We start from the raw sequence: 13,384 nt of genomic DNA, 5'->3' as shown, positions 1-13,384 counted from the left end.
CCTCCAATTGCAGTCTACAGCCTGTTCACCTGCAATCCTTTCCATGCTATATATCTGTTCCCAACCCTACAAATGCATTCTCCTCCCCCCGATACGCCCTACACCACCCAGACTCACTCTCCACCCACTCTCTACAATGTACTGCAACTTTCCACATGTGCTCTACACTATGCACATGCAACATCCACCCTATAACTCCGCTCTCTATACTGTGATCCACACCCACTCCAAGTCCATTTTTAACACCATTCACTACATCTACTGTGCAGCCACGACATCTACTTTCCACTATGAGCACCAGCACTCCATGACCCACATCCACCCACTAAAATATGCTCTGCATCCATTTTCCATTTATGTTCTCAAACTATACATTTGCCTTACCTCCTATCCATTCTCTTTCCATTGTCTGCACTCCATGCACTCTGCACATACACTACACACCACCAGCTACATGCACGATCCACCCATGCTCTCTACTCTCCAAACCCAATGTCTATGCTTTGCATTCACCCTCTACTTCTCTTCTACACAATACACACTCATTCTAAATCCTCTGCAATCATACTCCACGTTGCCCCCCACATTCACACTTTACATCCGCTCTATTCTCTCTCCTTGAAACACATCTCCCAGTGGCCAGCTGCTTTCTGCCATCTACATTTGCCCTCCTCATGGAGTTTCCACACTTTGCCTACCTTTCTGTTCTCCACCCTCCATAGGTGCTCTTCAATTGATAGATGTGTCCTTCACATGCAGTTGCCATCCAGTACTCTGCTTGCCACCCTTCACATTTGCCTCCCCACACTTCAGATCTGCTTCCCTGCCCCCCACATTTGCTTTTCACATTGCACTTCAACTCTCTGCTCTCCACCTTCACTATCCACACTGTGCATGCCCTCTCCAACCTCCATTTGGGACTTCGACTCCATACATCCGCTCTCCAACCTCAAGATACCCTGTACATCCACTTGCAATGGTCAACAGCCACTCCTATTATCTATTCTTCAGACTACTGCACCACATCTGCAATGCAGGTTCTACCCATTCTACTCTTATGTATATCTGCACTTCATGGTCTCTATCCTCTCTGCATTCCACATCCACACATTCCACATCCACATGCCCTCAGGGCACTATATAGACACTTTAGACACTGGTCATCTGTTTCACCCTCTAAATGTGCTATCCACCTCTCTTTTTGCTCCCCATACTCTCTTGTCACCCTCCATATGCAATCTTCAGGATCCAGGTGTGCACTCCACACTTCACATGCACTCTCTTCTGTGTATTCATTGTCTGTTAACCCTTCATATCTGTTCTTAACCCTTCACATCCAATCAAAGCCCTCTGCATCCACTCATCAAACCTCACCTACACTTTCCACCATATACATCTGCTCTCCATGTTCAGGTTCTACACTCTATCCTTTCATTGCACAACTCCCTTCTCACTGCAGTACATCTGATCGTTGCTCTTTATATTCTCTTGTACTACATGTGCTGACCATACTACATACGCAGCCTTGATCCTCTATATCTACTTTCCACACTGTACACCTCCTCTCCCCTCTGTAAATTTATTCCCCAATGTGTACATTTGCTGGAAACACTCCACTGCCTACATTTTCTCCACACCCAGTGCATCTGGCCTCTACCCTGTACATGCTCTCTCCATTTTGTACATATGCTCCTCACACTAAATTTGCACTCTTCTCTTCTACTTTTAATCTATACTTTGGCACGTCACATCTGATCTCCACCTTCCACCTGTGCGCCCCATTCTGCACATCACTATTCACATTTGCTATTCAACCTATACAGGTACTCTCAACCTCCACATGTCTTCACCACCCTAATTACACACTTGCCACCCTCCACGTGCTGTTTTCACTCTCCACATTCATTATGGTCTACATTCTTCCCTCCATCCTTTCTCCACACTACCTCCCCACATCTTCTGAGCAGGCTCTATATTCTCTTTCTACAATACATCTTCACACCACACCCACATTGACTCTCAAGCATCCCCTCTCCAACAAGTACTTCCACAAATCTGCCCACCACTCTCAACCTTCAAACTTATTGTTCATCCTCGTGGTGAGAATTTCAACTATCTTCCCCCTCTATCCATCCTGTACATCAGCTCTTCGCGGTACACAACCAATGTAAGCTCTTTTTATAAGCTTTCCAACTCCTTCATATCCTCACCCTGCCTTGTACATTTGCTTTCCACACGTGCCTTATCCATTCTCCACAAACACTCTTCGCGCTACATCAAATCTGTTCTCTTTTTCTGTTGTTTCGTTCTGCCCTCTACCCTACAGATTGACTCTTAGCCCATTTCATTCTCTCTCCAAGCACTTCATCTCTTCTGCATCCTACATACTAGGATCTGCATAACATCCACCACTGACCCTTTCCATCTCTGTCACATTCATATGCTCTCTCTCCACCCTCCGAAACCATCCTGCGCATCCATTATGACCCCTGACTTGAGCTCTCCACGTGTGAATGTCCACTGACTCTTCATCTCTGCTCACCTCCACAAGCACTTTCCATTCTTTTTCTTGAAACTGCTATCTCTTGATGTATGCAAACTGATCCACCCACCATACTTTACACACCATATACATGCTCTTATATTCACATTTGCCCTCCACAGGCACATCTGCTTCTTGCCGTCCACATCCACTCTTTATACTATACATGCACTTTCCACCTTCCATTTGCACTTACTACTCTATACATGTGGTCTCCACCCACTGGATGCATTCTTCAACCTCTCCATCCATTCTCCACTGTCCACATACACTCCACATCTTTTCTCCACACCATCTCGCCACATCTGCAGTGCAGGCTCCACCTACTCGATCTGCATCCTCTCTCTGCGTTCCACACCTACTCTCCAATCCCCTTCCTCATACTCTTAATCCATTCTCCACCCTGCTCTCCTTCACCCAATAAATGTTCAGCCCGCCGTCTACATGTGCTCTCTAGCCTGTATATTCAATATCCTTCATGCGCAGTCTTCAGTGTCCTCTTCAGAGAGTGCTCTCTGCGCTTCATGTGCACTCACTCCTCTACCTCCTTTGTCTGCCTTGTCATTCTGCCCTCCACATCTGTTCTCCACCCTACACATCAATTCAAAGTAGGCCTGGTGGATTTTTTTATTATGTCGAGGTAATTCGCATCATTTCAGGAATTTCACATTAAGCTTATGGCATACATTTCCTCTAAATTACACTATTGCACACCATTGACAAGAAAAATGTATCACTGATGCACGATTTACAAAAAAAGGTTTACTGCAAGTGCACAAGAACAACAGAAAGTGAGCGCTATTTACTGTGCTTTTGTTTTTTACAATATTTAGTCTGAAATGCGTTCTTGCTTGAAAAATTTACGTGAGGGCACATTTTGAGCTAAATTACCACGCAAAATGACGTATTTGAATTTTGCCTACTTCTGCGTAATTTCACTGAAATTTTGTCTAAGTGCACAGAAGCAAATTATGCACCTTTTGCACACCCCTAATTCAACGCGCTCTGTAACCTCCCCTTCAAGCCCCACAATCACTTCTCTACATCCAATCTGTTCTTTGTCCACACCACATTTGCTCTTAGTGGATTACATCCACACTCTGACTTTTACATCATCTGCTACTCTTTTTATTCACTATCTGCATCTGTTGTCCACCTTTGATATCCACCCAAGCACTCCCAATTTACTATCAAAGTCCTACCTCACTTTCCACCAAGTACAACGACTCTCCATTTTCACAGTTTACACTCATTCCTATGTGCACACATCCTTTCTCAATGATTTACATCCACTCATTGCCCTCTAGATCCTTTGACCAAACTCTGCATGCCATCTACTTTGGACTTCAACAAACAATGTCTGCCTGCTATATCCACTCTTCCCCCTACACATTCGCCCTGCACATTTGCTCCATCATTGATGTCCACTGTCAACTTGTGTTGTTCATGCTATATTTGCCTTCTCCATCATTCATTTTTACGCTCTGCACTTTACCTTCCCTGGCCACTCTGTGTTTTCCACCCTCTGCATGTGCTGTAAATACTCCACATGTGCTGTACATGCACTCTCCACCTTGTACGGTTGCTCTTATTTCCACTCTGCATGTCCTCTCCATTTGGTTCATATGCTCTAATATAGTCACAGCACTCCATGATTCCACCCAGCCAATACATGCCTCTCCACGCTAAATGAACACTCTCCACCCTAACATACGCTTGCCACCATCCAGATATTCTCTCCAAATACTTTACACATTCCTCGTGCTCTCTCCACCTTCATATGTTCTCTCCACCCTCCTTATTCTTTCTACCCAGTTCTTCCCTCTTCAGCCTCCACATGCTCTTTCCACTGTGTGTATTCACTATCTACCCAGTACATCCATTGTAAACAGTCCAAACCCTTCTCTCTGTATCTTTTCTCCACACCCACATAACCTGTTAAAATCATATTTTGCAGTAATTGCAATTAAGGATTGCGGTGACAGAGTTAGTGGAAGTGTAGTAATACTACAATAGTAGGTCAGGCAGAGATATGAAATGCTGTAATTGAGGGGCTTTTTTTGTATTTACTTAAAGATATGGTCTAATATTCTTATGGTGTAGCTGCAGAACAACTCTGAGAGAGAGATCAATCATAAAAAATTAAATGGATGCAATCATTATGGAATTATGCTGGACTCAGAAAAACATATCCAGAATTCCCCAGGGTCATACTGAAGTAATAAAAAAGAACCATGAAGTACTCATGGAGTTGTAAAATAATACATACACATCCTTAAGTAATCATAATCTTCTCCCATTCCCTAGTTGTAGCAAAGGCTTTGTGACGTACTCTGGTCCCATCCCCTAGTTGTCATGGAGACATCATGAACTAATCTTCTCCCATCCGCTATTTGTCATGGAGTCATCATGAAGTAATCTGCTCCCATCCCCTATTTGTCAAGGAGTCATCATGAAGTAATCTGCTCTCATCCCTTTGTTGTCATGGAGTCATCATGAAGTAATCCGCTCTCATCCATTTGTTGTCAGGGAGTCATCATGAAGTAATCCACTCTCATCCCTTTGTTGTCATGGAGACATCCTGTAGTAGTTCAAGATAATCACACATTTTCTAAAGAAGTAATCAGAAGACCATCCTGGAGTAGTTATTGTGATGACTTTGGAGTCATTTCATTTAAATATTTCACCCTATAGGCATACTCCATGATGGTTTGGGATGGCTTCACTGGATAATTACAGGAATAGCTCAGCTGAAGTCATCAGATGACTTCAAAATGACTCCAGGAAGATCTTCCTTTTTGACTTGGGTATACATAGCTACATGATAGTGCGTCATACTACTGCTCTGTGTGGTCTCTGCCCCCACTGCTGGGACTTGACAGCCTTGCCTTCAAGGGAGGGAGACATGGGGTGGGGGGGACACGATGCCCCAATACACAAAAACCCCTCTCCTCAGAGAAAGTGTATCCAAGCCCACAAACTTTTTCCCCCTCTTGTCGTGGTCTTTTCTGTTAAACCCCCACAATAGGAACTCCTCACGAATTTGCAGCCTGATGCCGGTGCTGCTCCTTTAAGGCTATTGAGTCTCCTCTGCCTTTAAGGAGAGGCATGTTGCTCGGCCTCGCGCACAGTCTCTGGACTGCAACGCAGAGGCTGGTTGTGCCCCGAGAGGCCTCCACACAGCTCGGGTCGTTGGAGCAACAGGTAAGTCCCAGAAACTTTGCTCCCTAGTCACTGGTCGGGCAGCATGCTCCCAGCCAAGCCGCTTAGTCCCCCAAATGCCAGTCGGGCTACGCGCTCCTAGCCACACCCCTGCCCGTGTCAGAGTTGCCAGTCGGGCAGCGTACCCTTCACCACACCACTGCCGTTCTCGGCACAGTTGCTGGCGCTCCTCACTCCATATGGGCTGCCTCAGAGGTTCTGCTCGTTGCTTCCAGTGGTGGCGATATAGCCGGCGATCTCTGATGACAGGAATTCCCCTGGTGATCAGTTTGTCCAGGCGACAATGTTGGGACACGCGTGTCCTTGTTGCCTTTAGTCGTGCATGTGGCCCCGCCCCCTCCCCTGGATTGGGTCATTCAAAACCCACATTCTTCGGTCACCTTTTGGTGCGCTTTTGCCGCTCTTGCTGCTGATGTGGCCCTTTGTTTGCTGTGTTAGCCGTGGCCCCTTTGAGGGTCAGCTGCGCCTCCCGGACCTGCAGTAGACTCATCTTAACATAGACCGGAGAATTATATATGACAATAAAGTTATTACAGGCATGTGTAGGTAGATTCCACACGACCTTGACTGATGGTAAACTGACACAGAATTTCTGACATTCAGAGCATACCACATTTCAGTAATGTGATCTGACTGTATTGCTCCGTAGCAGCATTCCAGTACAAATGTGAAGTAATCCAATTAACCAACATTTTTCCGATTTCTGCTGCACTGTAAAAAAGCACTTTAGGGACACGTGGTGTAAATTTCTCACGATAGTATACCAGGTTCATCTAAAGCTGGGCACCTCAACGAGAAGAAACTTTCTTTGCGACACAGCTACAATCCCGTTCAATGTTCATACAGGAGTTAGCACTCAAAAAGGATTTGCGGCTCCATTGACATCAGGGCCTCAGTCCACAGGCTTTTTTTATATTTAAACTTTTTCAGTACACTGTCACCTAGAGGCAGGATCATAAACTGTGTCTAACATATTGGGGCCTATTCACAAAGGTAGATTTACACGTGTAAATTTACTCACGTGTAAAGCTACCACTGTTCCTTTTGTTGTTCACCATTTCTGAGTACAAAGGTGCAGATTTACATGCCTCAACGCCCCGGGTGGTCCTTCACCAGAATTTACCAGGCTAAAGTTACTACTTTTAACTTTTCATACATAGGTGGAGACCTCCGAAACCAAAGCCGAGCTCTGCCAATAGGAAAGTAAAGGGAAAATTATTAAAGTTTATTAATATTTAAAACAATACATATTTATTTTAAACCCAACCTAAAAATGCGACAGCACATAAGCTTGCACGTTTATTAGTTATTATTTAAAATAAATGTATTTTGCGTTTAAGGCATATGTCAATATTAATAATTGTAAAGAAATTCCACCTACAGTAAAAAAAATTTTTTTATATTTAATATATATTACATTTTATTTAAAAATTATGTATATAACGAAATTCCATTATTACCTTTTTTAACATTTTTTAATAAATGTTCAGTGTAATTTTAATGTTAAATACGTTTATCAATTTATTATCAATACATTTTATAATTACTTATTAATATAATAATAATATATTAATAATATAATAATTAATATATGTATATATAGTTTTAAAGCTCAAAATAATGTTATTTGTTTAACATTATTTCCTCTGCAGTGTTATTTCAACCGTTTGAGTGCGGTGGCCAACCTGTTGATATCCACCACACAACCCTGATACCGTCACAGCGCAGTGCATGTTGACGGGTCACCCACCACACTAGAAATGAAAAAAGCTTCTGGTGAAAACAGCAGAAACATTTGTGTTTCTAAAATCAAAGTTGGGAAGGAAGAGAAAAGCTTACCTTGCATCCAGAGTTAGATTTTTCTATTGTTTTGCTGTTACGAGAAGCATTAACAGCACGTTGACATCACAACAAAACAAAGGATGGGTGTATAACTCTGCACCCTGTGCATTGATCAATGCGGGGGGCAACATTGGAAAGGGAACAATCTCCCCTTCCCTGTGCTTTCTCTCTTCCTACTTGGGAATTACTCAGGGCACAAGAGTTTTTCTGCTCACCTGGGGCAGGGGCGACACCGGTATTTACCCCTGTCTGCCCCCTGGGGAGCAGAAAGACCACCAAGGAATGTTTTCTTTACTGGGATTTACTGCAGAAAACCCACTATACTCCAGAGAAAATAGGTCGAAAAAGTGGGGTGACTGAGCTGTGCCCTCACCCCACAATGTGCCCAACAGTCCTTGGTCCCCACAGGGGGCCAGACTGGGGGAGTTTACCTCCAATCTGCCCTCGGGTTTGGGGGGGAAGTGCAGAAAAGCCCACTAGACACAGTGGCGGGGACAGCACACACAGACATCAGGCTGTGCCCACCCCTTCTATCCCCAGAATGGGCCCAACAGTCTTCCTGCCCTCTGTCCATTGGTTGATTGGGTGGTTTATCACAATTGTGCTCCGGACAGGAGGGCAAAAAGTCCACTGGATACCAGGGATATATTTTTGTGTTTTAGGAAAAAAGGGTGGGCCTATTTCCTTCCCTTAAAGCCCCAGCAGTTTTTCTGCCCACCTGTGGTGTACAGCATCTACATTCCCATGGCAAGCAAGAGGAAATATGGATTTTTTGGGGGCATAGTTCTGACATGGGGGCTGGCAGATTGGGGGTAAGTTCAAATTTTGTCTTACTTGCCATGCTGAATGGCTGAACTATTCGCGCCTGGGCTCAGCCGCCACCTACAGAAGCCTTCCAAACCCAGACATTTCTGAAAACTAGACACACAGTCCAGGGTTGAGTGCCTTTTATTGGATCACACATTTTCATGCCAAGAATGTTCTGCAAGCCTTTTACTTTGGTTAAAATCACAAATTTCCCTCATATTTGTGCAGGCAAAACTTCCGAAATCTGCACCATCCTGATGTATTCCAACCACCGAACGTTGCCACACTTATGATAAAACTGGTGCCCACTTGTGTGGCTGACCCTAACGCATTTGACAGGAATGGATCAAACCAGGGACAATGTAAGACTTGTCACTTGTTTGATTCTTTTCTGTCGTCCTTGAGCAAAATCAATGTGATTTCTTTGCCTTTGTTGTGCTGGGATAAGGGTTTTTGTTTGTCCCTTTTAGGCATCCCTTCTTCAATTTCGGAGCCACTACCCAATCTCTGAGACTTCAAATCACAATTGTTGGCTCATGGACAGACCATAGACCATGCTAATGGGCTACCATCAATAAGGAACAGAGACCCGAGGAGATTTTGTTCTGCAGCTCCCCTGTGCAGATTAAATATGCATTTGTACTTTTGGGCATTGTCTGTGAGGAAAGAGCTGTCCCTGTCAAACTTGTGCCAGATAAGCAGCTTATAGCTGGTTATGAGGGCATCTGCATTAACTCGTCGGAGGAACGCTTAGACTGACTGGTACATTTTCTTACATATACCTCAAGACACTGAACCTCCTTATCTATGTGGGAGGATAATGCATTGCTTTTCAGTGAACCAGATCTCGAGTTCCTTGTTAGAATGATTAGATTAACTTTGAGAGCCTTGTGCTTGTTGTTCAGCAGCTTCCTCCTGGTTTACTGATAGATTGTGGCTCAATGGCAAGGGTGGGCATTGATAGAAAAGCAGTTTCCACTATGAGAAATGTCCTCATTCTCCAACGGGGACTGGAACTTCAATTGGCAGTGCCTCCAAAGCCCTGGCCCTAACTGCACGATTATTGATGCAGATGTTCATGGTCTCCTGTACAGGTGTCCAGACCAGTGCCCCTCTCCCAGAAGCATGGCTTCAAACAGGGAGAAAGCCCGAAGGGATGGACGCATAGAAGCATGATCCATCTCTAAAGGGCCTGCTAGAGGTGATTGGATCAGATCCATGAAACAACAGCTGGATCAAAATCAGTTTTGAAAGTTGAGACTGGTGCCTGTGTAATGTCTTTGAACCTCAGAATCTCTACCATGGTTGCAAAGAATGCACCACGGCTGGCAGGAGCTGCACTGGAACAGATGGATTGGTACAGACTCCATAGCTTTCAGTTTCACATATTCAGATCATCCAAGGAGTCCAAACTGAGAAATATGGGCAGCACTGATGCAAAGCCTGTACTCAAGACCAAAGGGAGTCAGTTGTTATGTTATGCAGATCTGTAGAGTACACTATCACCCGGGAGGGTATCCTGGCACTGTGCATGTTTGAGTCTAGCTAAACCTAGCACCTAGTGGGTGTAATCGAAAAGCCAGGTCTTCAGCTTCTTGCAGAATTCATGCAGTGAGGAAGAGCCTCTTATGTGTAGTTACAAATCATTCCATGTTTTAGGAACGATGTAGGATTAGGCTTGAATGACAATGGGGGTAGAGGAGAGAGTCTTGGTGATCCTTTCCTTGAGAACGACCAGATCATGCTGTCGCTGGAATCAATGAAGGTGACCTACAATTGTTGGAGGGAGGGTCCCCGGGTAGGATGCCCCTCTGCCTCAGAAGAAAGGGTGCTAGGGACAGCATGCAGTGGCTGAAACGCTGCACTCATGCAATGTCTCCTTGAATTATGCACAGTAAGTCTGTAGGGAAACCAGGCCATTTGAGAGGCACCTTAAATTAATGGTAGTGCAAAAGCGTGCACCAAATAAACTCCAAACACATATGTTAAAAGGTTAAGCTGTTGCAAATGATCTGTGACATGGAACACATTACACAAAGCCAGAGCATTCCTGCATCAAAAAAGAACATCAGAGCCAAGGGATACCCTAGAAAATTACTAAATGAAAGACAAGGAGGTCTTGATTCACACCATTCATTCAACAACAAAAAGCAGAACTGCCTTGGACGCCTTTGTCTCTGGAGAGGAGGTGATGAATTTGATAGATGCAGGTGTGCATTATCAGTGAGCAAAGCTCTAGATTAACAGCTTTAGAAGCAACTTCTCATTCCATCTTTAGTACTCAGGGCCCGACTCAGGTGGGCTGCTATCCCACGGGATACTGCTCCATTCGATTCCTGATGTTCCCATCCCAGAATTATCAGACGCAGGAACACCAGGTCTGATTTTACCAGTTGGAACTGTCATCCAGTAATATCTAATGCAGGTTGGGCATGAGCTGCAGGTACAAGTGCACCCCAACCCCAACCCGAGATCCTTATGCCGCATGTGGGAGAATGGAAGGAACCGTGCCTGGAACGAGCCTTTCCTTCCACGGATGCCGCCAATGCCGCCCACCGACCACACAAGAAAACAGTTACAGTAATATGTGCCCCCAACTTGAAATTAATTGTCATTCACATATCAGCTTCAAACCTATCAGGACAATGAAGTAATGTAACCTCTAAACATATGCTCAATACTTCTTGAATAAGATAGGGGATGGTATATTTAGCACAATGCAGCTGTGCTGCGTTGCACAAGGTGTAGTAAGCAGCGAAGAGACATATATATTTTTAAAAAGTGTCCAAACCTCCACCTCCTCAACTCTGTTGTGCTATTCACTTACAACATTCTTGATGCGTTAGTATGTGGTGACCTGCAAATATTAATTACAAATGTTAGGAGCCGATAAATACCATTTTAAAGTTTAGCATGACCTGGACCTGTGACTGACAGTGAGTCGACACTCTCTAGCCCTTCATTTCACTGCAGCTAAAAGAGTAGGGGCTTAACAAACAAAGTCACTGGGCAGTAGCGCTTTAAGGCAAAAGGAGGGAGTGTCCTGGGCTGGAGGTAAAGAAACATTTCTAGGTGTCTTCTGGCTTAAAAAGACCTACTGTGGACTTATAGTAGGCTTACAGCCTGCCTATTGCTTAGCATTATTTGGCTTTACTAACTCTGTCATTTGCTTGCTTCTTATTCAGTGACTTACCTTACTCTTCTTGTGCTTATCTCTTCCCTAGAGCATAGCCTCTTTACAATCCTTTTTATTGACTGCCTTGTACCCTTCCACTATTCACATTTGGGGACCTACTTTGTTCTTTTTTCACTCAGCATTCCATAAGAAATACATTATTTTCTAGTTCTTTCCCATAAGTGCTGTTTCCCACCTCAAATAGCCACACCCTAATGCCCTGTGTTACCACCTGCTCTTCCCAGCTGGTCTCTGTAAAAGAGCAACAACAGTGATACTTTTGTTAGGGCTGAGGAACTGACTTTCAGGTTAGTTTTCATTTTATCTCCTGTATTCCACATGTTGCATGAAAGTACAAGCTATGACACATAAAGGCTTTTATGGCACTGAGAGAAAGGCCACATGCTGCACTGAGCTGGTGTCTGAGGCAAATGGTGTACTTCTCCTGGAGGCCCATAAATGTGCTCCTTAGGCAACTGCATTGAAATAAATGACTGAATCCCGCAGAAAGTAAATTTAGGCCTTCGCAAGTGTTTTCTTTTATATTATGACACTTCCTTATTCTTTTTAAAATTCCGTTCAGATTTTCTGAGGGGACACGTATTTGAAAAATAAACCATATCATTTATAAAAATTAAAAACATTGAATTCAATGTACAGTTTTGAAATACCATAAGATATGTGTTTTCCTCAGTATGTTTATTTAATTTTACTTTTTTAAACAATAGCATTAGCCACAGCGCTGCACTTGCATTATAAAGGTGATAACGTTTGGCTTTGCCAATGTTTGTTCTGATTTGGGGAGTAGTGGTGGTGAGGCAGTAGAGAGGACAATGACAAATGTGTCTAATTATTGTGGGGTGCTGATTGGCATCTCGCATGGAGTGCCTTCATACCTGGCCAGAAAGGGTAAAATGTCATTGCCCCTGGCACTTAAAAGGACTTTATAGATGAAGAATTTAGGGGGTTATTACAACTTTGGAGGAGGTGTTAATCCGTCCCAAAAGTGACGGTAAAGTGACGGATATACCACCAGCCGTATTACGAGTCCATTATATCCTATGGCACTCGTAATACGGCTGGTGGTATATCCGTCACATTTGGGACGAATTAACACCTCCTCCAAAGTTGTAATAACCCCCTTAGTGTCTCTAAGGCCATTGTGGACGATTAAGCAGGTTCAATCAAATGACACTGAAAAGCTCCATTTTCTTTGATATGCCTGGTCCCTGCGGCCTGCAACAAGGTGTTATAAGTGTGGGAAAAGAACTGAATGGCAAGGAGGGGATGGATGAACAATGAAGTTAAACATACCACAGAGGAAAGCAGTAGCATAGTGAGTGGTGGCTGTTCGGACACATGTCCTGTGTGTGTCTTGAAAAATCTGTATCGTACTCTTGTTTGTTTTTGTTGACCCCTGAGCCCACTTTCTAATGTTGTCATTCTTGACAAGACCCTTGCTCAGTTAAATATAGGCGCACGCAAAATCTACATCCAACCCAACTGACTACTCCAATTCACAACAGTCTATGAGGCACCTAACAATGTTCGCAGCTGAATTATAGTCGAGGTTAAAGGCCTTTTTAATGCACCATTGTGAGGAGCCAACTTACTGACTCGCATAGATAGAAGAGAATCATAGGGGTGTGTGACTGACCTGCAGGGCACCCCAACTGAGAGTATCTGAGGGGGTGTCAGTGAAGATCTCAACACAGACTACATGCTGTGGAGAACGGCTGGCAGAGTGCTGGCATGCTTTCAGACTGCTCATCCTGAATCCCCAGTGGTTGAGGTGA

The 13,384-nt window shown here is 44.1% G+C and overlaps 1 long non-coding RNA gene across 1 annotated transcript in view; it reads left to right on the top strand.

Annotated features, from left to right (window-relative positions):
- The first annotated feature begins 5,656 nt into the window (after window positions 1–5,656).
- LOC138259405 (uncharacterized) overlaps window positions 5,657–13,384 on the top strand; it is an 85,532-nt gene continuing 77,804 nt past the window's right edge. Inside the window, exon 1 of the long non-coding RNA XR_011198716.1 lies at window positions 5,657–5,746. This is a non-coding gene — a long non-coding RNA (uncharacterized lncRNA). The remainder of the gene's footprint in view (window positions 5,747–13,384) is intronic.

Source organism: Pleurodeles waltl, chromosome 9 (assembly GCF_031143425.1).
Source record: "Pleurodeles waltl isolate 20211129_DDA chromosome 9, aPleWal1.hap1.20221129, whole genome shotgun sequence".
Taxonomy (NCBI): domain Eukaryota; kingdom Metazoa; phylum Chordata; class Amphibia; order Caudata; family Salamandridae; genus Pleurodeles; species Pleurodeles waltl.
This window is presented reverse-complemented; position numbering and strand designations above follow the sequence as displayed.